A 26,049-nucleotide genomic window follows, 5' to 3' on the forward strand; every position below is an offset into this window, starting at 1 on the left:
AGCATTCTTTGTTGTGGGGCCATGTTAAGATTTAATTTGATAAAACTTTGTGCTCGGCACAGAAGTAAGTCTTAGGAATAAGGAGTAGCCAAACACATGTTTAAGGCTTTTGGAGCCTGTAGTTGATGAAGAAGGACAGGAAAGTAAAGTAAGTAGGCTAGAGCGATAATCACTCTGAATGGAAACACGGAGAGAGTGCTTTAGGAGCTTGGAGGGGACCACTACCTGAGAGATGAAGGAATACCTCCAAGAAGAGGTAATATTTGAGTTGGACTTCAAAGTGAGGCATTTGGTAATTATGAAGGGGAGACTGTAACTTCCAAGCAGAAAGACCAGTGAGGACAGAGGCACAGAAGCTTATGTGGGTGTTTCAGAGAAGGGAAAACAGTCCATTGTAGCCAGAGTATAAGAGTTCAGGAATAGGACTGTGGTTAGGGTTAAAGTTATCAAAGTAAGTTAGGGTCAAACTCTGAAGGACCTAATATTGGAGGCTATTGTGTATGTACTGTGTTTTACACATAGCATGCAACAATAATTCATTAATTAGGTGATATATATTTGTCTATTTGTACGAGTATGTAGCTGTGCGTTACCTTTTTTTTTTTTCCGAGATGGGGTTTTTCTCTTGTTGCCCAGACTGGAATGGCAATGGTGTGATTTCAGCTCACTGCAACTTCCTGGGTTCAAGTGATTCTTCTGCCTCAGCCTCCCTAGTAGCTGGGATTACAGGCATGCATCACCACACCTGGCTAATTTCGTATTTTTGGTAGAGGCGGGGTTTCTCCGTGTTGGTCAGGCTGGTCTTGAACTCCCGACCTCAGGTGATCTGCCGACCTCAGGTGATCCGCCCGCCTCAGCCTCCCGAAGTGCTGGGATTACAAGGCGTGAGCCACTGCACCTGACATGTGTGTTAACATTTGAAGAACCATTGAGGCCAAGCAAATATCAAAAATTGAAGCCAGAAGGACAGCTTGGACCTAAGCTTACCTAGGCTTGGAGCTCCTGAGATGTTCCCCAGTCCCACAAGCCCATAAGTTAGTCACAGAAAGCCAGCATTGGAAGGGACCTTAGGGACAGTGTTTATACTTACATACATTCCGTTATCCATTCAACAGATGTCTGATACTGCCCATAGAACTGGGATACAGTAGTGAACAAAACAAGGACTGCCTTCATGGAACTTGTTATTTATTTATTTATTGAGACAGGGTTTCACTCTGTCACCCAGGCTGGAGTGCAGTGGCGTGATCATGGCTCACTGCAGCCTTGACCTGAGCTTAAGCAATCCTCCCAGCTCAGCTTCCTGAGTAGCTGGGACTACAGGCATGCACCACCACACCTAGCTAATTTTAAATTTTTTTTGTAGAGCCAGGGTCTCCCTACGTTGCCTAGGATGGTCTCAACATCTTGGGCTTAAGCGATCCTCCCGCCTCGGAGGCCTCCCAAAGTGTTGGGATTACAGGTGTGAGCCACTGTGCCCAGCATAGAACTTGTTTTAATGGGGGAGACAATAAAAAATTAGTAAATCAATTATGTAATTCTATATGCATTATGAAGAAAGATAAGCAGGAGTAAAATGTTAAAAAGTTTCCAGAGCAGACCTCTCTAAGGAGGAAGATCATTACCAGCCTAGAGAAGGGCCAGTGAAAAGGCCCTGATGCAAGAGCATGTTTGTAGAATAATTAGAAGGCAGCCAGTGTGGCTAGAGTAGCAGCAGTAAAGAGGAAAGAGGCAGGAGATAAGGTTGGAGAGGGGGCAGCTGAGGCCAGAACATAGGGCCCCGAGGTCCACTGGGCTGATGAGGAAGTGAAGCTGGCATGTAGCGAGGATCACACAGCAAGTTATGAGCCAGGCCAGGATTGGGACCGTTCTGGTTCAGCCTCCCTTCCTTTGCTCCCTGCTATCTTCTGTCTTTTGGCCAATATTAACTTGAATCCCATTTAATACCTTCATTTTCTTCTCCCTCATGTAGCTCTCTCCCATTTCTCAGACCTACATTTGCTCACGTGATTTGGTAATAGAGTGATTTCTGGAAGGTCATGGCTAGAGTGGTCCTTGGACATCTTTTAGTTAAATCCCTGGTATTAGAAATCCAGAGAGGGAAATTGGCCTGCTCAAGGCTACTTACCTAGTTAGGAGTAGAACTTGATTTCTTTTCCTCAGTTCTCTTGCTGCCTGGTGTCTGGCTCTTCATTTTCTGTGTGCTGTTCCCCTTTTACAGTTTCCAGCGGAAGGGAATCAAGTTGTGACCCATGTAATCGACACAAGCAGCTAGCAGCATTCCAGGACCCTGTGCCACCTGCCCTCACTTTAGCTTTTTATTTGGTCTTTGTCATGTGAATTTACTGTTTGATTCAGGCCAGTGTCTTTGAACTACTACCCTCTGCAAAGACATGTTGCTAACTCTGCATCCTTGCTCATGCTATTGTTTCCACACCTGAACTGGCAGCCTGCTCTTAACCACCGGTCTATATCCAGGAGGCTTGTCTTTGAAGCCCAGCCCCAGTCTTATCTCCAAAGAAGCAATGTGGAAAGAGGATAAAATTTGGAGTTGGATATAGTTGGATTTGAATCCCAGCTTTGGCACATGCTGGGACCAAAGAAATCTTAGACAAGTAACTTGACTTCTGAGAGTGGTTTTCCTGTTTGTAAATGAGGGTATTAACACCTGCTTCATGGGGTCATTGGAAGGATTATTTAAGGTATTGTATGTGTACATACTTTAAGCATTGGGTAAAGAGAAACTGTTATTCACTCCTCCTCAAAGGTGCCTTCTGAATGAATGCCCTTTGCCTTTTTCCTAATACTTAATAGGTAACATTTCTTGGGAGGGTTTCTGTGTGACTGGCACTTTGCTAAGTGTCCAGTGCTTTTAAAAGGACTTAACACTGCAAGTGATTCCATAGTTGTCTCCAAATAAAAAGTTAATTTTTAAAAAGCACTGATCTCATTTTTTATATATTTGTTATTCTTGTCGTATGTAGATAGAGGCCAGGTTAGGATTCAGTATATACCTGTGTTCCAGTTGTTGCTCTGTGATTTTCTAGCTATGTAAACTTGGACAAGCCACTTGACCTCCACTCTTTTTTTTTTTTTTTTTTTTTTTTTTTGAGATGGAGTTTCACTCTTGTTGCCCAGGCTGGAGTGCAGTGGTGTGATCTCGGCTCACTGCAGCCTCCACCTCTCGGGTTGAAGCAATTCTCCTGCCTCAGCCTCCTGAGTAGCTGGGATTATAGGCATGTACCACCATGCCTGACTAATTTTGTATTTTTAGTAGAGATGGAGTTTCTCCATGTTGGTCAGGCTGGTCTCGAACTACTGACCTCAGGTGATCCTCCCGCCTTGGCCTCCCAAAGTGGGGGGATTACAGGTGTGAGCCACTGTGCCCGGCCTTGACCTCTGCTCTTAATGTGTTTTTCACACTAGAGCCCTAAAATTCAACACTAGTTACATTTGGAAACCTGACTTGCTAATCTGCTCACCTTGGAAAATGTGTCTTTGTTGAGTACAGAGCAGTAGCACCTGGGCTGGCCCTTTGTGACTTAGAGCGGACAATATGGGAGGTGGAGAACTGGGTGCATGGGAGCCATTAGATCAAGAATTGGAAATTCCTCACAAATAAAAGATTTCTGGGGTAGGAGCAGGGGGCAGTGTTTGATGGTGACTCTGCTTGGATTATCTTCTAGGGATGGAGGATTGCCAGCTCCATTGAGTGGAAGGACTGGTGATGCACAGCCACTCTTGCATGTGCCTGGGCAAAAGACAGTGTGTTGGTGGCAAATGCCTAATGTGTCTATGGCTGACCATGGGCCATCTCTGCCATTCAAGACATCAGCTCCTGGCAGGGTTGTATTGGTTTGATAGAGCTTTAGTCTTCGGAGTCGCACAGACCTGAGTTCAAATCCTTGTCTGCCATTTACTATAATAATTGTGTTCCTTAGGCTTATCCTTTAGCTCTCAGATCCTCTTTTTCCTTTTCTGTAAAATGGTGTGGTTGATACCTGCTTTTGAGGTTGTGAGGATTTAAAATAACAGGTAAATAGGTGCCACACAATACCAGATACTTAGTTGGGTGAGTAGCCTGGTGATCTGTGGCTGTCAGCTCTTTGAAGGCCAGTATCCCTAGGAGATAGCAGTAACGTCAGCACTGCTCTGATTCCCTGACCAACCCCCAACCCCACCTTTGCCCTCAGAAATACCCTGGACCCCTTGTTTCCTTCCTCAAATTCAGACCCCAGAAATGTTGGGCAAGAAGGAGCCTCCCAGGCCAGGCTTTATTGTGCCAGATGTTGTATCTGAGTAAGCAGGATTGTTACACGGCAGAGATACAGGAGCAGAGCAGGTAGCTCAGGCAGCTGCTGATGAACAAAAGGCTTCTTCTCTCTGTTCCCAATAAATTGGTCCTTGGGGATCCTAGCTTTGAAATTCTAATTGACACAGGAAGGAAAAGATTCATTAGGCTCTGGACTCATTAAAATGCTCTACTGCTCACCTACGATTTATTCTTGGCACTTCATCAAGAGGAATTAAGTAAACCAACGGGCTGGGAGGCTCCTGACAGCAGAGTCGTGTGTCTCTCCTGCTCCTGGGGGGATGAGAGTTGTTGGGTCTCCTATGCTATGGAGCATATAGCTGGCTTTGGAATCTCCTCATCTGTAGGACTTCACATGAGTCTAAGTCTCATATGCTTTTAACAATGGAGGGACCTTCTGAGATCATACAGTGTAACTCATTTATAGATGGTCCAAAGAAGAACCGGGACTTGCTCAAGATCACGAAACGCATTAGTAGTGGAGTTAGAATTAGAATCAGTCAGGCTGCATGACTTCCAGGTCAAGAATATTTTCTCTGCGGCCGGGTATGGTGGCTCACGCCTGTAATCCCAGCACTTTGGGAGGCCGAGGCAGGTGGATCACGAGGTCAGGAGATCAAGATCATCCTGGCTAACATGGTGAAACTCCATCTCCACTAAAAATACAAAAAATTAGCCAGGCATGGCGGCGGGTGCCTGTAGTCCCAGCTACTCGGGAAGCTGAGGCGGGAGAATGGCATGAACCCTGGAGGCGGAGCTTGCAGTGAGCCGAGATCGTGCCACTGCACTCCAGCCTGGGAGACAACGAGATTCCGTCTCAAAAAAAAAAAATAATATTTTCTCTGCATCACCTTTGGATTTCTACACCCAGTGTTTCATTCATTCAGCCTTCAACAGATACTTTTAACACATTCTGTGTGCCAGGATTCTGTGATAAACAAAACAGCTATGGAGGAAAGTAAATACCTGACCCAGTATTAGGAGAGATTAGAAAGGCCTCCAAGTCTGAGAGATGGATAGGAATTAGCTCAGCAAGGAGAGATGAGGAAGGTTAAGGCTGAGGAACTGGCATCTATGAAAGCCAGGCTCTGAAGGGAAAGTTGAATCTTGCTAGAGTGGAGAATTGAGGAAGAGATGAGATGTTCAAGCAAGTCGAGTCTATGAGGTTTGGGCCACTGTATGGTTGTAAAGAACCCTGGACCTGGGATTAGGAGTCCTGAGTTCTAGATATGTTTCTGCTACCAATGTGTTAGTCATCATTCTAGTAACACTTCACATCTTTTAGGTGTACCATGATGGGCACTGGGGTACAAAAATGTGTAGGATGTATGTAGTCCCCTCCCTCAGAGATCTGTCAGTTTAATGAGGCAAGCAGGCTAATTAAGAACCCCTGTAGTAAAGGAACAGTTACCTTTGCTGTAGGAAGTCAGAATTGAGCTGTGTGTTACTTCAAGCACTTTCTCTGGGCTTTGATGATCTCACCTGTCAAATGGTAAATAACCACTGTCCTATGTAGCTCGTAAACTGATGAGAAGACAGACAACTTTGTAATGATTGGCGTTTGTTTGGCATTTTGTGGATTTCAAAACACTTTTGACATTATTAATTCATTGAACCTGAACTGCAATCTTATGACTTAGGAAATTTCCCCACAATGTACAGATGAGGAAACTGAGAGAGGTTGAGGCTTGTTCATAGTTTCACAGCTTTTGATTAACAAAAGTTAGGATTATAAATCCAAATCCCGTGCTCTTATTTTGAAAAGTATAAAGATGGCAACCTTTCTTTCTATCCCCTACTTAGTGGTAAATTATCCCCTTCTTCCCCTTTTCACAGTCACCAGAAATGCAGAGAATGTCTACTGTGTTTGAAAAGCAGATCTAAGCTGACTGGGGAGAAAGGAGCTTATTTCAGGTCTTCTTCAGGCTGGACTCTAAACTTTTAAGATCATGTGCTCCCATGCTCCCATCAGCTCCTGCTGTTCCATCTCATGCCGTTTACAGAGTGCCATTTACTGAGCCACTACTTCATTGGCTACTCATAGCAACTTGTGGAGTAGACAAAGTGCGCTTTACAGATGGGCAAACTGAGGTCCAGAGTCCCTGAATTGTACATGCCAGAACCAGGATTGAATCTAGAAGTCTTGGGCTCCTGACACCAAACAGGTGCTCTTAACTTGCAGAATGTAGGTTCCTTTGATTCAGTTCAGTTCAAACAATTCTTGAATATGACCCATGTGCCAGAGATTTTGCTATGCAAGAGAGCCTCTAGTTAGGCTCAAACCATCTTGGTCCAGTGCCTTACTTAAGAACAGGGACTTGTATTATTTACTTCTCTGTCCCCAGGCAGGACCTTGATCCAAAAATGCTTTGCTGTTGTTTTTGGCCTTAATCTGCCAGAAACTAGAGGGAGCAGATGGCCACAGCAATGTGGGTTATGAGGATGTGATCTCAGGCAGGGTTAAAGGATGAATTGAGAGCCCTGCACCCAACTACTTCTCTGTCTGTGCCTAGGCCCTTGTCAGGGTAGTCTCTATCTCAAAGGAGAGTGTAGCTGGTCAGCCTGGTCCCATTTCTCATTTCCAGTCACCTCCCCCTCTTGCCATCCCATATAATGGGGTTAGTCTCCTGGACAGATCTCATACAGAGGCTGCTGGGATCTGCTGTCCAAGTGACCCTTTGGACCTATTTCCCAGCCATGTTCCAAGATGATGGTAAGGAGTCTAGCCCCACAGCCAGTGTGCTATCTCTATTCAGATAACTCCCAGCTCACAGGCCTCCCACCAGGCTCTCACCCACTCTGATGTTTTCACTCCTGACTCCTAAGAAGCAGATTGGCAATTTAATGTGAGTCTGTCAGACAGCCTAGAGAGTAATCAATATTGAGAGAAATGGGCATATTTCCTGTTTATTCAAAATCCTAATGAAAATTTTAAGGAGCACTATTTGGGAAGGGATGACTGGGAACCTTGCAAGAACAAACAGCTTAAAATTCATGAGCAGAAATAGCAACGTTTATTCATGATGTTTCAAATGCCCCTAATATTCACATCTTTATGTATTACAGACCCCTTTCATATGTGTTACTGCTTTTGAACCTTAGAGCAACTCTGTGAGGGAAGCAGTGTAAGGATTACTATTCCCACTTGACAGTTGAGGAAACTAAGGCCCAGGAAGCTTTAAAGAGAGTTAGGGACCATCTGATAGTCATGGTGGCAGAGCCCAAAACAGAACCAAGATTTGGAAAATGAGTACTCCTGGGTTTGAAATCTGGTGCTCGCCACTTTCTAGTTGTGTGACCTTGGGCAAGTTACTTGGCCTCTCTGAGCTCAGTTTCCTTCTCTGTAATACGAGGATAACAATGTCTACTCCTTGTGGTTGTGTATGGATTTAATGATATAATTAATGGAAAATGCTAGCACAGTACAGAACACGTGTTAGGAGCTTAGTAACTGCAGGTATCTTATCTCATAGGATAGCATTTTCAGTATATTGCATTCTGAGTCTTTGAAATTTGATACTTTTTTTTTGAGACAGAGTCTTGCTCTGTTGCCCAGGCTGGAGTGCAGTGGCGCGATCTCCGCTCACTGCAAGCTCCGCCCCCTGGGTTCATGCCATTTTCCTGCCTCAGCCTCCCAAGTAGCTGGGGCTACAGGTGCCCGCCACCACGCCCGGCTAATTTTTTTTTTTTTTTTTTTTTTTTTTTTTTTTTAGTAGAGACGGGGTTTCACTGTGTTAGCCAGGATGGTCTCCATCTCCTGGAGATCTTGTGATCCAGCCGCCTTGGCCTCCCAAAGTGCTGGGATTACAGGCGTGAGCCACTGCGCCCAGCCTAATACTTTCACTACAGTAAAATGGACTACATATAATAAATTCTCATTAACCAGAGTATCATTTAAGTGCCTCACTAGGTTAAGAGAACTGGATAAGAATGGAGGCAGGGTGCTCCAGGCACTGGCTAAGTACTCCTGATGCAAATCACAGTAGGTTAGAGCTGACAGGGACCCTAGAGATCTGTCCCAGTGTGTCTTCCTCAAATTGTGTCTTCCTCAGAAGAGATGTTAATAATTTGGGAAACATCAGATTGAATAATGCTAATAAGTAAATTTCTTTACTGCTGACTTTGCAGACCTTTATTGTGTGTGTCTCTTGGGAACGAGTTGAGAGTGGAATATGCCAAATTTCCTCTTCTTATTTAACCTTGGAGCCCCTTTTTTGAGGAACTCTCATTAACGTCTTGAGGAACCCTGGTTTTCCGTGGAAGGTTTCATGTAACTGACTCAGTCCATTTCTTTAATTTTTAAGATGAGGGAAGCTTAAGGTCTGTAACCAAGGTCTACAGTCCATGGCAGAACCAAGTCTAAATCTCAGGGTGCCTCTTTCCTAGGCCACACCATAATTTGTACTCCACTGTTGTTCCTTTTCTAGCCAGCAAATCCTAAAATTACAGAGGATCCTGCAAACCACTAATCAGAGAGCATTGTTAGAGCATCAAGCTTTGTGTTTTGATGTGTTTATCCCAGTAGGCAGGAAAATGAGGAAACAACAGGCTTAATGGCCATCAGATGTTTCCAAACAGTTGAAGGACCAGGGGTCAAGTAATTATCTCAGGAACTGGAAAGGTGCCCTTACCCTGCAAAGTCGAACTCTGTTCTTCCTGCTGTAAGAAATTTGAGTTATATCTGGGGAACTCATCCAGTAGGCCCACAGTCCAGCTCCTACTAAGAACTAAGCTCTGACACCAGTAATAAAAAAAGATCCCGAGAGGGGTTTGAAGAGAATGTGTCAAGTTTCTGCTCCTCTGTCACCATCTCCATCACAAAATTGAGTGGGTAGGAATGTTCTGCTGGATTTCTATCCAGACAGTGGCAGAGGAAGTTGGCTTTGGCATTTGGTGGGGCTATCCTTGCATTTTACTAAGCCCTCTAGTTAAGATCAAATCAAGTTTAAAAAGAAACTTTTTTTTTTCCCACTCTGTTGCCCAGGCTGGAGGGCAGTGGTGTGATCGCGACTCACTGCAACCTCCCCCTCCCTGGTTCAAGCGATTCTTGTGCCTTAGCCTCCCGAGTAGCTGGGGCTACAGGCATGCACCACCACACCTGGCTAATTTTTTTGTATTTTTAGTAGAGATGGGGTTTTGCCATGTTGGCCAGGCTGATCTCGAACTCCTGACCTCAGGTGATCCGCCCGCCTCGGCCTCCCAAAGTGCTGGGATTACAGGTGTGAGCCACCACATCCAGCCCAAAAATACCACCTTTAAATCTGCAAGTTTATACAGTAGATTGTTCAAAGCACATCTGATCACAACACAATTCTTTTCCATGTATCATATGAGGACGTTAAGGTTCAGAAAAGAGATGGTGACTTGTCCAGGGTTTGACAGCAAATTAGTGATAGATCCTTTTCACAAGTGCCTAGTGCAAGGCCGACATTTAGTATATGTTCAATAATTTTTTTTTTTTTTTTTTTTTCAGGCGCCTCACTGTGTCACCCAGACTATAGTGCAATGGCACAGTCATGGCTCACTGTAGGTCCAACCTTCTGGGCTCAAGCAATCCTCCCACCTCAGCCTCCCAAGTAACTGGGACTACGAACATGTACCACCATGCCTGGCTAATTTTAAAATTGTTTTTAGAGACAGGGTCTCACTATATTGCCCAGACTGGTCTTCAACTCCTGAGCTCAAGCAGTCCTCCTGCTTTGGCCTCCCAAAGTATTAGAATTACAGGCGTGAGCCACCATGCCTAGCCAAAGAAATATTTATTAGTTGAAAATTTTAATACATTCTCAGGGATCAACTTATGGTCTCCTAACTCTTTGCCCAGTATTCTTTCCATTAAGATAGCTTGGTGGGGCTAGTGGTTGGGCTTCATCTCAGGGTGACCAGATAATAAAGAGAGGGAGGGCTGGATCTCTGTCACTATTGATATTGCTGACAAGGATGGCATTTTCTGGCCTTTGCTGCTGTCCTTATACATACTCCCCACTACAGAAAGCCCAGATTCAATAGTCTCTGGGCTGCAGACTCAAGCTTTTGTTGCCTTTGCTCCCTGTAGTATACTGAACAATGACACCAGTGACCCCCAGCTTCTCACTCTGCCTTCTCCTTTATTTTCTTTCTCATCAGTGTCTTGCGTCTCCTTCTATTCTGCTGATGGATGAGGAATTTGAGCTCATCTCACAAACATCAGCTACACGGTTCACTGTTAAGGAGTTGTTGTGTCACATACCTTGGGAAACCATTTACTGAAAAACGCCCACCTAGGATTCTTTCACCTGTTCGCTAGCAGAAATTTCACTGGTTGCTAGTGTAGTGCTGGAGGCTGGGATTGCAAAGATTAATAAAATAGTCTCTGCCTTCAAGGAGTTCAGAATTTAATGGAGGGAGACAGATGTGTAAATACAAAAGTGCAGCAGATGTTGCAGTAGAGGTCAGCAGAGAGTATCTGGGTCCAGAGGAGGGAGTGGCTGGATCTGCCTACGGGGTGGGATACAAAAGCTTTCCCAAAGAGTTTTCTACAGGGACGTCACATCAGTGGGTTTGTACTCAGAAAACTCCTGGCCCCAGCCACCACCACCAGATCAGAAATTGGTTCCAGGCCGGGCATGGTGGCTCAAGCCTGTAATCCCAGCACTTCGGGAGGCTGAGGCAGGTGGATCACTTGAGGTCAGGAGTTTGAGAGCAGCCTGACCAGCGTGGTGAAACCTTGTCTCTACTAAAAATACAAAAATTAGCCAGGCGTGGTGGTGCATGCCTGTAGTCCCAGCTACTTGGGGGGCTGAGGCACAAGAATCGCTTGAACCTGGGAGGTGGAGGTTGCAGTGAGCCGAGGTCGCACTCCAGCCTGGGCGACAGAATGAGACTGTCTCAAAAAAAGAAAGAAAGAAATTGGTTCCAGTCGTACTTTATTGATGAAGCTGTCTCCCTCTTAACCTTAACTCAATGTTGAGTATGATATTTTGAGCTATCTGTTAAATGGGGGCAATAGTAATACCATTTTCATTTAGAAAATTCCAGAGCACTTGCATTATCTTAACATTATCTCATTGAATTCTCACAACAGCCTTATGGAGAAAGTACTGTAATATTATTCCCATTTTACAAATGAGAAAACCAGGCACAGAGAGGTTAAATCATTTACCCAGGATCATACAGCCAACATATAGCAGAGCTGGGATTTGAACCCCAGGTAGTCTGATTCCAGAGTCATTTTCCTAAAACAACCCCAAAAAGAGCCATTGTGACCTTGATATAATTCTTACCTCAAAGAGTTTTAAGGATGAGAGTTTAAATACTTAGCAATGTATCTTCCATGTAATAAGCAATTAATATAACGATCATTTATATTACAAAACATTCTTTCCTAAATGCTGGGGTGGATTGGGCTGTTGCAAAGATATTGCCTTCTCGTCTCTCTCCAACTTTTCCTGGCTTTAGCATCTGTGCAGCCTGCCGCTTTGTATCTTAAACAGCATAGATAAGGAAGGAAGCAGGGGTAGGGCATGGGGCTGTGGTATGTGGCTCTGCTGGAGTTCAATTGAGCAGATACTCCCTAAGCACCCACTCTGGGCTAGAGCCTGTTCTGATGGCAGTGGGGATGCCAAGATGAAATAGATTGTGGTCCCTGCTGTCCAGGAATTCACAGTCAGTCTGGGAGGAGAGATGACACTGAAACAGATTATTTTAATACAGTCTCCTCAGGTGGATCTTAGCCAGCCCATCAGACCCCACTGCCCACGGCTCATACCACAACTAGCAGGGCAAGAATGCCTTGCTGTTATATTGATTGTTAAAATAATAATCCTGTTAATATCTTTGACTCATTAAAGTCGCTGTTACTAATGTAGAAAGTAGTAATATCTTAGAGAAGGTCAGCAGCTACTCAAAAGAGACTTTTAACATGCTCAATTGGAAAAACCTATTTTATTTTTATGGGTAGGGGGTGTTCCAAAAGTGCAGGTAGGGCTAAGGGAGTCCTTGGCTTGAGGACTATACTGTGGGGAAGGATTTATGTCCACCCAGCCTCCCTCCTGGCCACCCGATGTGCTCCGTAGTTATCACATACTTTATAGCTTCTTGTACCCAGGCACATTTTTTTATTTGGCAGAATGAGCAAGAATGGGGGAGGTAGCTTTCTGAGGCAGAAAGTCACTGCCGGGAGAGGCAGTGACTGAGTGTCTGCTGAGATTGGCAGGGGCTATTGCCAGGGCAGCTAGGGCTTCGTGGAGTATATGTCTTATTGCATATATTACCTCCAATTAATGGATCCATGGGCACTATTGGTGCTTCCACCACATGTCTAGCAATGTGCCCAAAAATCTCTATGTTGCTTGAGGAGAGACGACTAATACATGAGACAAAAAGGGTTTGGCATAAGATGGGATGCTCTGCTCGGATTGGATTGGTGGTTCAGATGCTCAGAAGCTATAGGGACTTACGAGTGCCTCCTTACTGAGCACTGGGCCGCATATGACATCAGAATGGGTGATGGCTCACTCTTCAGTGTCCACAAAGCCCTTTCTGATCTGATCTCGGCTAGGCGCTCTAGTATCATCGGCATCATTTCTTCTTACATCCTAGACTCTGGGCAAACCACAATACATCGTATTATTCATTAAATGTGGGATCTTTGTCAAACTTCTGTAACTTTCCTTATGCTGTTTCCTCTTAAATGTACTCTCTAACCTGTGTGTGGGTTAACTTCAACTCATCCTTCAGGACAAGATTGGAACTTGTTGATGACTCTTCTTGTCTGAGTCTTCTCCCTTTCTTTCTGTCGCTTAGGTAATTGACATGCCTCCAAGTTCGTAGTTGCTCCTGTCATAGACCTCATCAAGATGAAACATAGGTTCTGGTTTTCTTGAGGTCTCCACCGCTGACTGGACTATAAATTCTTCCAGGGGGGAGATTGTACTTTATTAACCTCTGTACTTTTATACAGTGTCTGGCAGTAATAGGTGGACAATAGATGATTTTTTGATAAATGAGTAAATCTTTTTAGCATGTTATTCCTCTACCTAGGAACCTACAGTAACTTCATGGCACTCAAAGCTTTGTAGACTCAAAAACTAGTAAACACAGTAGACTGTACATCTTCACATGTACATGAAAACAATAATGAGGATTTGACTTTCCCTACTAATTCAACTCTACTCTGCCTACCCACCACCTGCCCAATATGGTAATACGTGATGCTGCGAGGTTGCCATGAAAGTGGCATTCATTGGAGATAACAGTGTAAATTGGTATAACTCTTTTGGAAAGCAGTTAAGCAATGTGTTGCCAGAGCCAATAAAATGTTCATATATTTGACCAGTCATTCCACTTCTGGGAGTCTGTCCTAAGGAAATAGTCTAGTTTATACAATAAGCTTTCCCTCAGATGCTATTGTTTATAATAGTGAGAAATTGGAAAAAGCCTAAAAGACCACCAATCTAAACTATGATAAATCTACTCAGGGAAAACCACGAGCTTTTAAAGCAGTAGTGTAAAAAATGATGCTTACCGAAAACTATGCGGCAGTAAGGACAAATATGCTATTATATATATAATAAATGTGTTATAATGCTAATTGAAAAAATTAGGCTACAGAGTTGAATGAGTTATCTAACCATGTAATCCAAACATAGTGCGCAAGAAAAACACTGGAAGGAAATACACAAACATGCTAACAGTTATGTCCCATAGAGGGGTGGGGGTTAGATGATTTCATATGGTAATTTCAAATAATAAACATACTCAATATAATAACACAAATTCTTACCCAAATTATTGGTTTAGAATTTTAAAATAATAAACCAGCCAGATGTGGTGGCTCATGCCTGTAATCCCAGCACTTTGGGAGGCCGAGGCGGGCAGATCACGAGGTCAGGAGATCGAGACCATCCTGGCTAACACGGTGAAACCCTGTCTCTACTGAAAATACAAAAATTAGCTGGGCATGGTGGCGGGCGCCTGTAGTACCAGCTACTCGGGAGGCTGAGGCAGGAGAATGGCGTGAACCCGGGAGGCAGAGTTTGCAGTGAACCAAGATGGTGCCAGATGGCGACAGAGCGAGACTCTGTCTCAAAAAAAAAACCTCTGATCTTACCCATTTTAAACAAAGAAATGATATGGTAATATTACTCTGGTGACAGTAGAGGATTATTTAAAGAATGGTAATAAGAATGGAGAGAGGGGGGCTACATTCTAAAAATATTGAGGCCAAATGAGGAGGGCGTGGTGAATAACAGTATGTGGGGGAAACGTATATGCCTAATAGAGAACATTGGCTTATGGAGTTTAATGAGATGTCCAAGGTCACACAGCTAGTAAGTGGCTGATCCTGGATTTAAACCTTGTTTTGTCTCTGTCCAAAGCCATGCCCTTTCTCCTGCAGCTGAGACACCTATTACAGTTTTGGAGAAACTTTTTTTTTTCTTTTAACCAGTTGCAGTGTAGAAGCTTGTTTAGTGTAGCCTCCTTTTTGAGGGGAAGGGGGCCAGGAAGGGTTAATTATTTCTAAGACAATGACAAGAGGGAAAGACCATAGATACCAAAGCTGCTTCTATCATGATCAGTTGAATTGATTAGTTTAGAAGTTCACTAGGCATTGGGTGTGTTATACCTGTCGTTTTGAGGGCTGTTTTTTGTGAAGTTGCAGTGGCTCATTGGTTGGCTTTTGTTTGATGCTTAGCTTATGGTAGCAGGGCCTCTTGGACATAAGCATGCATGTGTATACCGTATTACATGCTAATGAACATTTTGTTCATTACACCAAGTTTATTAATGATGCTGCTGCTGTGGGAGTGAGAGAGGGGTCAGGGTGGCAGCCTCAAACAAGGGACAGTGTCTAATCTGCTTTCTGAAAGGAAGGGTTCACCTGAACCATACAATGCCCTATCCCCATACTTACCTCTCAGTGACTAATCCAAGAAAAGGTGATTTTGAACTTGAGTCTATCCTTTGGAGTATGATACTCATCCCTTCGGAAGAACCCATTTCACATTGACATGTTCACTCTCTGACCTTGGGCATGTTCTCTGCGCCAGGGTTTACTCTCTGCATTAGGGTTTGCCTAATAGAGAACATTGGCTCGAGGAGTTTAATGAGATGTCCAAGGTCACACAGCTAATAAGTGCTGATCCTGGATTTAAACCCACTAGGGTTTACTCATTTATAAAGTGAATGACATATAACCACTCAGAGGATTGTTGTGTATAGATTTGGTAGCCTTAACTCATGAAGAGGCTTGTAAGCCACATTAAAGGATTTGAACTTGATTCTTTATGGTGGGAAGCCCTTGAAGGATTTTAAACAGGAGGTGGCAGGGGCACACTTGATTGATCGCACAGGAGGCAGATGCTTAGTAATGTTTGTGGAGTTAATGTTGTTACCAGGGAGACAAAGGCAGAGTGGCTGCGACTGTGGCATCATTCTCAGTGGTCCCCTTTAGACCAAACATGTGGCACTGTGGGAGATGATGCTTAGAGCCCTAAGTTATGTTTGGATCAGCACCCTGGAGAGAGGTCACCCCTTCCTTCCTTCCCCTGTCTGAATGTGGGAAATTTAAAATATATGTTGATGCATATGCTGTCTTATAGGGTCAAGCCTTTGGGGCTGTGAGGGGTGCCACTCAGTGTGTTCAAGGAGAAGGATTGTTGTAATGAGGAAAATACTGATTCCGCATGAAAGGATTTTGATCAACTGCCCTGATACCTGAGGGACACAGCACTTGGCTGGAGTGCTGAGTTGTGTACTATCCAGCCCTTGCTTCCAGCCTACTGGCTTCCTGCTTGGGTGCCTCTGTCTAGGAAGACCTGCAGCAGCTATCCATCCTGGGAATATTCCTGTCTATGCTTATGTAGCACATGACAGGTAACAGAGCATGTTATCTCCTTTGACCCTCACAACAACCTGTGTTACAGGGATTTTTATCCCCATTTTACAGGTGGGGAACTGTGAACCTCAGAAAAGTCAAGTGCCTTTCCAGGTCATACAGCTAGTAGACACGGGATTCAGGCCCCAGCGCTCTACAGGCAAGGAGGAATCCAAAGCTAATAAGCCCCCATTACTATTTTAACTTAGAGCTATGCCTGTTGTAGGAGTTAAGCCTCCCTCTCATACAGGTTGGGAGATGAGAACAGGATGCACTACCACGGCACAGCCTTCTGCCCCCTTACTCAGAATACAGCAGACACAGAATGTAGGAGTTCTATCAGAGATACCAAATAGTGAGCAACTGGGGGCTTCTTGAAATATCAGCCCCTGGGGCCCTGTTGCCCAGCAGGGGAGCCCAATCTGCTCTAGAGGGTCCTCAGCACAAGGAGGCCTTGGTGGGAAGCTTTGCTTAGCGTCCTCTTCCACCTAATTTCTCAAGTTGTGTTCCTTATGAGCTCTTGCAGCTGCATTGTTCCAGATGCTCATTTATTTATTCATTCAGCACTTAATAAGTACCTACTCTTGTCTTTCCTTTTATGTTCAAGGCACATTTCCAAATACTTGAGTTTTGGTGACACACTTGAAGAGACTTTATTGCATCCACCGTGATAGTATTTTTTTCCTTGATCACAGTTCAGCTCTAGGTTAATATTTCATTAGAACTGACCACCTTCTCTTTTATACTTACATGGAAAAGTTATTGCAGGTTCCAACAACAACAATAATAATTGAGGTTGAGCATCTGTAAGTTGAAAATCCAAAATTCTCCAAAATTGGAAACTTTCTGAGTGCCAACATCACATTCAAAGGAAATGCTCATTGGAGCATTTCAGATTAGGGATGCTCAGCCAGTTAAGTATCTGCAGATATTCCAAAATCTATAATCTGAAACGCTTCTTGTCCCAAGCATTTGGATAAGGAATACTCAACCTGTAGCAGCAGGAGCTAATATATTCGCCTGCTTTCTGATGTGCTGGACACTACTATTAATGCTTACATGAATTATTTTATCCTCTAACAACCCTAGAGATATGTATTGCTATCTCCATCTTACAGGTAAGATAGACACTTCCCAAAGGTCATGTCATAGCCAGTTCAGTAACAGAGTGAAGGCATTTGGTTTCAGTTCTCTCCTGACGACATTCCATGTCCTATCACACAGGAGTAAGGGTTCAGGCTTTGGCTCCTGCTTGATATCAAGCCATGTATTTAACTCCTACACACAGCAAGCTTTACCTCTCTCTGCACTGTGTCATATGACCCACTCAGCCCTGAGTTATGCTGAAAGATAACACTACATAAGTTCAAAGCAAAAAGCAGTTTTGTACACTGATGAAAATTTGACTACGCACATGGAAGATTGAAGGTGCACTGTTGTGCCTTCGAGCACTGGTTAAGAGCTACTCAATTTGCCCAGTCATAGTCTTAGGGAAGTACAGTAGCATTCAGGAATGAATCTGGTGTCCATTCCTCTCAGCTCCCTAGATGGAGAGAGAAGACTGGTTTGTAAACAGCTATGATACAAGACAGAAAATGAGAAAACCTTTTCTTCTCCCTTTCACCTTCCTGGCTGGTTTCCTGGTGTTCGTCAAAGTATGGAGAGAGGGTCTGGAATACCAGACTCTTCAGGAATATACCCTCAGTCTCCAGGAAAGTGGTTCCAGTCCCCCATTAAGCCTAGATTGTCTTCCCTTGCAGGATGTAGCATGACGTAGAGCAGAGACCAAGATAAATCACCATTAGAAGTGTTTGGTGGCAAGTCCTTAGTCTGCCTATCCCCTTCTCTCTTAAGAGAGAGACAAGAAAAGGAAAAAAATTGGATAGTTTTTTGTAAATTAGTCTGACACCAATGTCTAAAAACAATCAGGCTCAAGGACTTGGAAAGAAATGAAGTAAACTTCATGTTTTCTTTGCTTTGGTTTCATAGAAGTTCACAGTTGGGCAAGAGTGGCTTAGAGCTGTGTTACTCAAAGTGAAGTTTAAAAAGCAAAACAAAAGAAAAAAACTGGTTCTTCACAAATAGTTTTGAGAAGTACTGACTTATTTAGTTAGTGTGACAGTGTGAAAAATAACCTAAGTCTTTTGATTATGAGATTAATAATACCTGCCTCAAAGTACTGTTTTGGGGATTATTTGATGGTAAATAATATTTTGAGTACTTAAGGTTTGCCTACTGCTGTGCACTGTATGTGTATTATTTAATCTTCTCCACAATTCTGTAGTAAGTTTTCTGAAACTTTGGATAGGTTATAGGACTTGCCAGAGGTCAAAGGTGTGGTAAGTAAGCAAGTAGGTAGGATTTGAATGGGAGTTATGTGGCATGTTCTGTGTAAGGAGCGTGTTCCACATGAGGGCTCCCTTGTCACTGTACTTTCTCTGTATCACTGATGGTAGAGATCTGCTTTCTTTTTCTATCACTGACCCTAACTTACTTTGTTACCTTGGGCAAGTCCCTTTCTCTGAGACTTAATTTTTCTTAGTTACCCTCAAGGATATGCCACATGACGTAGGTTTTTATTCCCTAGATCATGTGGCAGATCCTAGGAACCAGGGACTTTATTCATCTCTGGTTCCACAGCATCTAGCTAGATAGGCCTGGCATATAATGAGTATTCAGTACTGAGGCCATTGGTTACTCTAGAGGATCTGTAAGGCTCCTTTTACTCTCTTCTTTCTCTGAACATCCTACATACTTTATTCTCTGCCTTCCCCACCCTTCCTCAACATCATATTTCCTACCTAGTTCATAGGACATTTCCTTATTCATAGAACTTATTTCCTTATGTCTGCCTGTCGTAAGCAGTCTTGATCCTGCATACTTTCAGACAGCCCACATGGTACCCATGTTTTTATTTGTCTGTGAAATGTATCTAGGATAAACCACCAGGGATAACACAAGTTAAGGGGTAGAAGGGGCCTGCTCACAAAATCAGAAGAACACTCTTATTCCATTCCTACCCAGTTGGGCCTGGGCCTATGGCAGCCCTGCCAGGCCTGAGTAATGGCCATAGCCTGGAGCAGGGTTTTCCTTGAGCTCCATCGGGGTTTCCAGTAATTGGAACATGGCACCTTCCAACTTGTAATGGATGGCAAAACAAGAGGGGCATTTGTCACTGCCTGACTTCCCTGTGGGAAAGAGGCTCATAAGTCACAGCTGACAAACCCTTTGATGACTTTTAAACTTCATATACAGAAAAGAATAGTTATAATCACCCAACAGCAAGCAGTGACTAATCTTGCCACATTATCAGTGTGAGGAGCCAACTCTTAAGGCATAGGAAGGGGGCGGGGGCCATCCCCAAAGCTCACAGCAAGTGCTGATTGGCTCTTGGACTTGAGAGTATGCCTTCAGCTAGGCCCTGTGAGTTTATGCTCAAAGGATCAGTGTTAGGAGGTAGAGGAAGAAACTGACCTCCGGGCAGATACAGGGCATGCCCAGTTTTGAAGCCATTCTGGGCCAAGCTTATGAGACCAGCTCCGGTCTCGCACATATTCATCCTACCTCTGCCATTTCCTGGCTTGAGCGAGACCAGACACCAAGCTTTGGTTTCATCATATGTGAAATGGTCACAACGTGTATCATCACTGTCTCATAGCAGAAGGCTTAGTGCAGTTCCTGGGATGTAAGTACTCCACAAGTCTTGATGATGATTATCATGATCACATGTTTGGGCCTGGAGTACCTTTTGTGGTCACATGGTTTAAAACCTAGGTCATATGGCATGTCAGCAAAGCCAGGACCATTCGTCCTGTGGATGGGGGCTCGGGAGCAATCTAGTGGAATGGGAATAACACAGGCTTTAGAATCAGACAAGCTCTTGGGTCTTTCCGTCCAAAGCATGCAACTTAATGTGACTGTAGACAAATTAAGCTGTTTCTGAGTCTCAGTTGTATCTGTAGAGTGCAGATGATACTACATATCTCATTAGATTGTGATCAGGATTACAAGAGATTATGCCTGTAAAGCTTTGAACTCAGTGCCTGGTATAAAGTTCTACATATTAAATTGTGTGTTCCCTTTTTGTTCTCCCTCAAGGCAAGAATAAGTATGCATCTATCCAGGGAAGCAGGAGACAGCAGTGAAGACATTCTTGTATTTCAAACTTCTATTTCCAGCTCTATGTACAGGAGGAAGAGAAGAATAAGGGGATCAAAGAGGAGAAAGGGATACATTTTGTATATTGTTCCTCCCTCCTGCCAGGCCTCTTCTGGTGTCACTACCCAATGGGAATTCCTCTTAAACACTCTCCCTTTAGGTAGAGCCTTCCATGCTGCTCCTACCCCTTCTCTGATCTCTCAGACTACTTTGCTTGGGCAGTAGACCGTCTCAGGGCACATGTGCCTTGCGGCCATGGTAGATGTCCCCTGCTGGATTGGGATTTGCTTGAGGTCCCAGACCAACTGCTGGATAAATAAATAAATAAATGATTGGTTAGTTAGTTATTTCATAATACCCGGCCCATAATTAGCTCCGTGTTTGGATATTCATAATTACAATCAGATGGATAAATCTGTGTTTGGGTGACTTGTTTGGCAAAATATAAAGAGGTTGATAATCATTTCTAGGTCCTTAATTCTAACTCAGTATCGGGGATTATAGGCATAAGTTACCTACCCATCCCTCCTTAACTTGTCCCCTTCCTGGAACTATGAAGGGGAGCTTATCACAGATGGTAAGCCTCAGCCTGAGGCCACAGACAAGAGCAGAGTTAGTGTTCAAGATGCAGGGAGGGTGGGATTATATACCCAGAGCATGCTATGGGGAGATAACTCAGGCCTGCCTTCTGTTTCTGCTTTGGGGTATCCTCTCAGGGCCCATTAGATATGGATACCAACGTCAGTAGTATAGGACTGCACAGTACGGTTGAGGGGGTGACAATGACTCAGCAAAGCTGGAACCCCTCCTGGCAGGTGTTCTGTCCTCTCCCAGCCCAATACAGTAGTGGTTTGACAGGAATGGGGCGGGGACACCTTTATGAAGTTTCTAGGTTTGGTTACAGATACTAGGACAAGGGAGAGCATGCATAGGCTCCCTACTCCCTACCCCCAACTCCCTTACTCTCAGGCAAAGTGTGGTACACAGGGAGATGACATAGTAAAGAACATATCATCTTAGGGCTGGGATGTGGAGGAGCTAGAGTGCCAGGCTAGGTTCATCTGTTTTCATAGAGCATTTGGGTTATCCATTTTCTTAATACCTGCTAGTCCCACCCATTATGCTGGCACTTTACTCATATTATCTCCAGTTCTTATCCTAATTCTGGGAGGTTGGTATAATTTCCATTTTGCAGTTGAGGACTCTGAGGCCCAGCAAGTGAAAGGATATGGCCACAGTTACTGTTTCAAGTGATAGGTCTCGGATTGGAACTCAGTCCTGTCTGACTCTAGAGCCTGAGCTATTTTTGCTATTTCATGTGCATTTGTCCTTTGTTACTAAGAAATCGTTTTTAAAAAACAGGTTCCCAGAGAGAGGGCTTCTTGAAAAGCAAGTAGAGCAGAAGACTGGTGAGCACAGTGTTTCCCAGCATCTCCACAGTGCCAGCACAGAGGAGGACACTCAAGAAATGTTTGTTAAGTGAGTGAAGGAGATAGGAAGTGGGTAATAATAGAAATTGGCATAATCCATACCCTTTGATAGTACATTACAGATGCAACAGAGCACTTTCACATCAATTAGCCTATTTGATTGTTGTATCAGACCTGAAAGGTAATCAGGGAAGAGATTATTTCTGTTTTCAGATTAAAGACAAGAAGGCCTAGGGAAGTTACATGACTTGTTGCAGGTCACATGACTAAGAACAGCAGAGCCAAGGCCAAGCCTTCTGGACCTGTAGCCTGCATTGCTTACACTTTACCCCATCCAGGAGTTTTTGCTGTTTGACATGCAGGGAGCTGACTCATGAGAGTGGGAATGGTCAGGAACTAAAGAGCATTCTTTGGGAAATTAGTCCTGTCTGGCCAGTAATAATCATTTGGGCACTGCTAATGAACCAGGGCTTGGCCAGTTTAATGAGATTAATAGATGTTCTGTCATCCCTGGCCGCCTGGTAAAAGCAGGAGAAGGAGGCCCTGGACACTGATGAGTCTAATTGCTTGACTTTCTCCAGAAATAGTCTTCCCATCACTAGTAGCTATTTTCCTTCTGAACCACCCGGATGTCCCCAGGGTTATCTAAGGGCAGAGAGCTGGCCACAGGCTGCTGTGACCCTTATCCCCATGCAGGAGAATAAGGCCAGAGAGGTCCAGCAGGACTGAACCAAGACAGAGACTATAAATAGCATTGAGGGCATCAAGACCTAAAGCAGCAGCTCCTCCCTTGACATGAGCATTTCAGGAGGAAGAGATTCAGTCCTGGGGAGGATTTACAGAGTTCTCTGAGTGCCTGAGACTAGACTTGATCTGATAGGCAGGATTTGGAGCACATGAGGGGTGACATGGCAGAGTTAGAGTGTTAAGACAGCCATTGAGACAGTGGAATGGAGAGTGTCGAGTAAGAAGCCTTGATTCAGGACCCCTAGCTACACTCCCCTCACCAGCTGGTTGACCTTAAGTAAGTCACTTATCTTTGCTGATCCTTTTTTTTTTTTTTCATTTATAAAATGGGGTGGGATGGGTGCAGTGACTCATGCCTGTAATCCCAGCAGTTTGGGAAGCCAAGGATGGTGGATCAGGAGTTCGAGACCAGCCTGACTAGCATGGTGAAACCCCATCTCTACTAAAAATACAAAAATTAGCTGGCTGTGGTGGTGGGCACCTGTAGTACCAGCTACTCAGGAGGCTGAGGCAGAAGAATTGCTTGAACCCGGGAGGCGGAGGTTGCAGTGAGCCAAGATTGTGCCATTGTACTCCAGCCTGGGCAACAGATGTCTGGTGAGAGCCCTCTTACAGTTTCATGAACAACCATCTTTTCACTGTGTTTGCACATGATAGAAGACACAAAGTAGCTCTCTGGGCCTCTTATTTGTTTATTTTGTAGAGATGGGGTCTCGTGATGTAGCCTGGGCTGGTCTCCAACTCCAGGCCTCAAAGAATCCTCCCACCTTGGCTTCCCAAAGTGCTGGGATTACTTGCGTGAGTGAGCCACTTCCTGGCCTGGGGCTCTTTTTTTTTTTTTTTTTTTTTTTTTTTAAAGGCATTAAACTCATTCTTGAGGTCTTTCCCTTCCCTTTGGGACCTAATCACTCCCAAAGCCCCACTTCCTAATACCATCACATTAGGGATTAGGTTTCAACACACAGATTTGGTGGAGGAGGCACATTCATACCATAAGAGATAGCAACTGGCTTTGTTCACTAAAATTCTATGCAACTATGAGGAATTGTAGAAGAAAAGGGAAAGGGTGAGGACCAAGGAGAGCATGTGTGGCTGACTCAAGGTAACATAATCTTGCCCCTGCAGGTGCCTGTTTTTGAGGTCCTGCTTCCAGTTCTGGCTTTGTTCTATTAACCAATTACCTTGCTTCTCTGAACCTATCTCAGTTTCCCTATGTCAAACACCTCCTCACAGGGCTGTTGTGAGGATTAAATACTGTAATACTGTGCAGCATTCAGTAATTAGTGGCTGTCCTTTTATTTATTTATTTTTTATTTTTGACAGAAAGTCTCACTCTGTCGCCTAGGCTGGAGTGCAGTGGCGTGATCAGACAGTTCTGCCTCAGCCTCCCAAGTAGCTGGGATTACAGACATGCGCCACCATGCCCGGCTAATTTTTTTTTTTTTTAAGTAGAGACGGGGTTTCACCATGTTAGCTAGGCTGGTCCTGAACTCCTGACCTCAAGTGATCCACCCGCCTTGGCCTCCCAAAGTGCTGGGATTATGGGCGTGAGCCACTGTGCCCAGCCAGTGGATGTTGTTACTGTGACAGCTCTCTGGGTGTCTCATTTACCCAAAGTTCAGAGGTAACTTTTAGGGCTTTTCTACCTTTGCAAACCCCTGCCACTTTTCTCCATGTTCAGGCTTGGCTCTCCTGTGTTCAAAAACAATTTCCAGCTGAAATGTTTCAACTGGAAAAAAATGAATTTGTTTTTGCCACATTTCTTCTGCTCTTACTAGCCTGGAGAAGCAGGCCCATCCCTTTGAGCCGTAAATTGCATTTCAAAGCCTGTTTCCCTAGTGGATTTTAATTAGTTTAAAAGGCCCAGCTTTTATGCAGCAATTGTTTCTCCTGCAGGTAAAGGTGAAGGCACTTATTGGGGAGCCAGTCCCCAGTTTTCTCCAACATAGCTTTTTTCTTTTTTTTTTTTTTTTTTTTTGAGACACTGTGCTCTCTCCCAGCTCCTCAGTGTCCTGGGGGCCTGTCTCTTACCAGCCCCAAACGAAAAATGGAATATAAGGACCCTAGACTTAGCGTCAGAGGACCCATGGGGTAATCTTGTCTCTGCTACTCACTAGCTGTAGCATCCTGGCCAAGTTTTTACTGTGGGTAAAACTTCTGTTCTTCCGAGTAAGAGCATTTATAAGCTCCATGTGCACACAGGTCTCTGCTCATCTGACATTGCAGAAGTCTCTAGGAACAACTTTGCTTCTCTCCCTTCCCCCAGCCGCCAAGAACAATCCTTCTACCCACCTCTCCTCAGCTCATTGCTAAACCTAGGACCCCTGGGGGCTGCAGACACCTTGCTCTCAATTACACAGCTAATCTGTGAGGCAGAGCTTGGCCCAGGGCAGGAAATAGCTTACCAAGTCAAGTAGCTCCTGCTGAATGGATGTCAATATTTTCTAGGGCTGCAACTCCAAGCTAGGGGGGAACCTTGAAAAGCATAGCAAGAATTGGGTGTGAGGGATTGAGTTGGCCTGTGGAAGTGGGTGTTTGGGTGAAAGATTAGAAAATGGTATCTGGGACCTCTGCCCCAGTGGTCCTAACCACTTAAGGCAGCCCACAGCTAGACCTTCTCACCACCTCCTGGGACATATGTTTAACCACTCCCTCCGTAACATTGATTGAACACTTACTGTGTCCCGAGTTTTGTCAGGCCTGCCCTATAACATTTGCAGGGCAGAGTAATAAGAGTACAAATAGAGACCCATGTACCACCATATGTTTAAACATTTGAAGGTTCTGAGTGAAGCTAATAAATTGTGATGTTCCTAACAACCTGGAATACCATGTCTGAATTTAGAATTCTTGGACTCATTAGGATTCTGTACCTGAACCTGGCAGTTCAGGGAGACCTAGCCTGGCTCTAACCTCCTTTTCATTCCCTTTCCCACCTCTATCCCTCACTTAGAGGAGCCTCTTCAACATGTGTGTGGTCACTCAAGCCTTTGCACACCCCCACAGATACCTGTCTCGTTGGGCCGAGGGAGTCCACACAACAGTAGCACATCCTGCCTTCCAAAGGAGTGTGCAGGGCATGAAAGTGGATAGGGGGCTGTTTGGACGAGGAGCTCAGAGGTTGGGTACCTAGCGCATGCCATAGGTGAGCATTTCTCCTTTTAACTGCAGATTTCTCACCCAGAGCAGCACTGGCAACCACATACATACACTTCCCAAGTCTGTCCTCTACAGATCAGAAAACTGATCTTCATATGCCATGGCTTCTGGCTGCCCCTCCTTGGCATTATACAGAATGTGTTCCACTCTGACCTTTACCCTCATCCAGAATGGGGTTCGCAGATGGCAGTATTGGAATAAAGAGGTGCAAGCCAGTGTAATTACAAGATCTTGTGAAGGGCTTTAGGGTTTGCAAAGTCCTTTTATGTATATCATTCCAAACCCCAAGGAATGAGAGAAAAGACTGGCAGGGCCAAACCTTAAAAACTTGGCTCACCAGTCAAGGTGAGTACTGATCTCGTCACAATACCACGAACAGCTGTTCA

General features: G+C 44.4%; 1 protein-coding gene and 1 long non-coding RNA gene across 5 annotated transcripts in view; one reads left to right on the plus strand and one right to left on the minus strand.

Annotated features, from left to right (window-relative positions):
• The window catches only part of RALY (RALY heterogeneous nuclear ribonucleoprotein), an 86,016-nt gene that overhangs the window by 49,148 nt on the left and 10,819 nt on the right, over window positions 1-26,049 (plus strand). The window contains exon 3 of one of the 4 annotated variants that reach the window (XM_054542159.1): window positions 21,690-21,806. The exons of the other annotated variants lie outside the window; for them this stretch is intronic. The gene's annotated coding sequence lies outside the window, so the exon portion shown is untranslated. The remainder of the gene's footprint in view (window positions 1-21,689; window positions 21,807-26,049) is intronic. 4 annotated transcript variants of the gene reach the window in all.
• Window positions 20,312-25,290, minus strand: LOC129052210 (uncharacterized). The gene is made up of 3 exons (XR_008517122.1): window positions 25,183-25,290; window positions 21,860-21,931; window positions 20,312-20,635 (listed from the first exon to the last, which is right to left on the minus strand). It is a non-coding gene; the product is annotated as an uncharacterized LOC129052210 (long non-coding RNA).

The sequence above is a fragment of the Pongo abelii genome, chromosome 21 (assembly GCF_028885655.2).
Source record: "Pongo abelii isolate AG06213 chromosome 21, NHGRI_mPonAbe1-v2.0_pri, whole genome shotgun sequence".
Lineage (NCBI taxonomy): Eukaryota > Metazoa > Chordata > Mammalia > Primates > Hominidae > Pongo > Pongo abelii.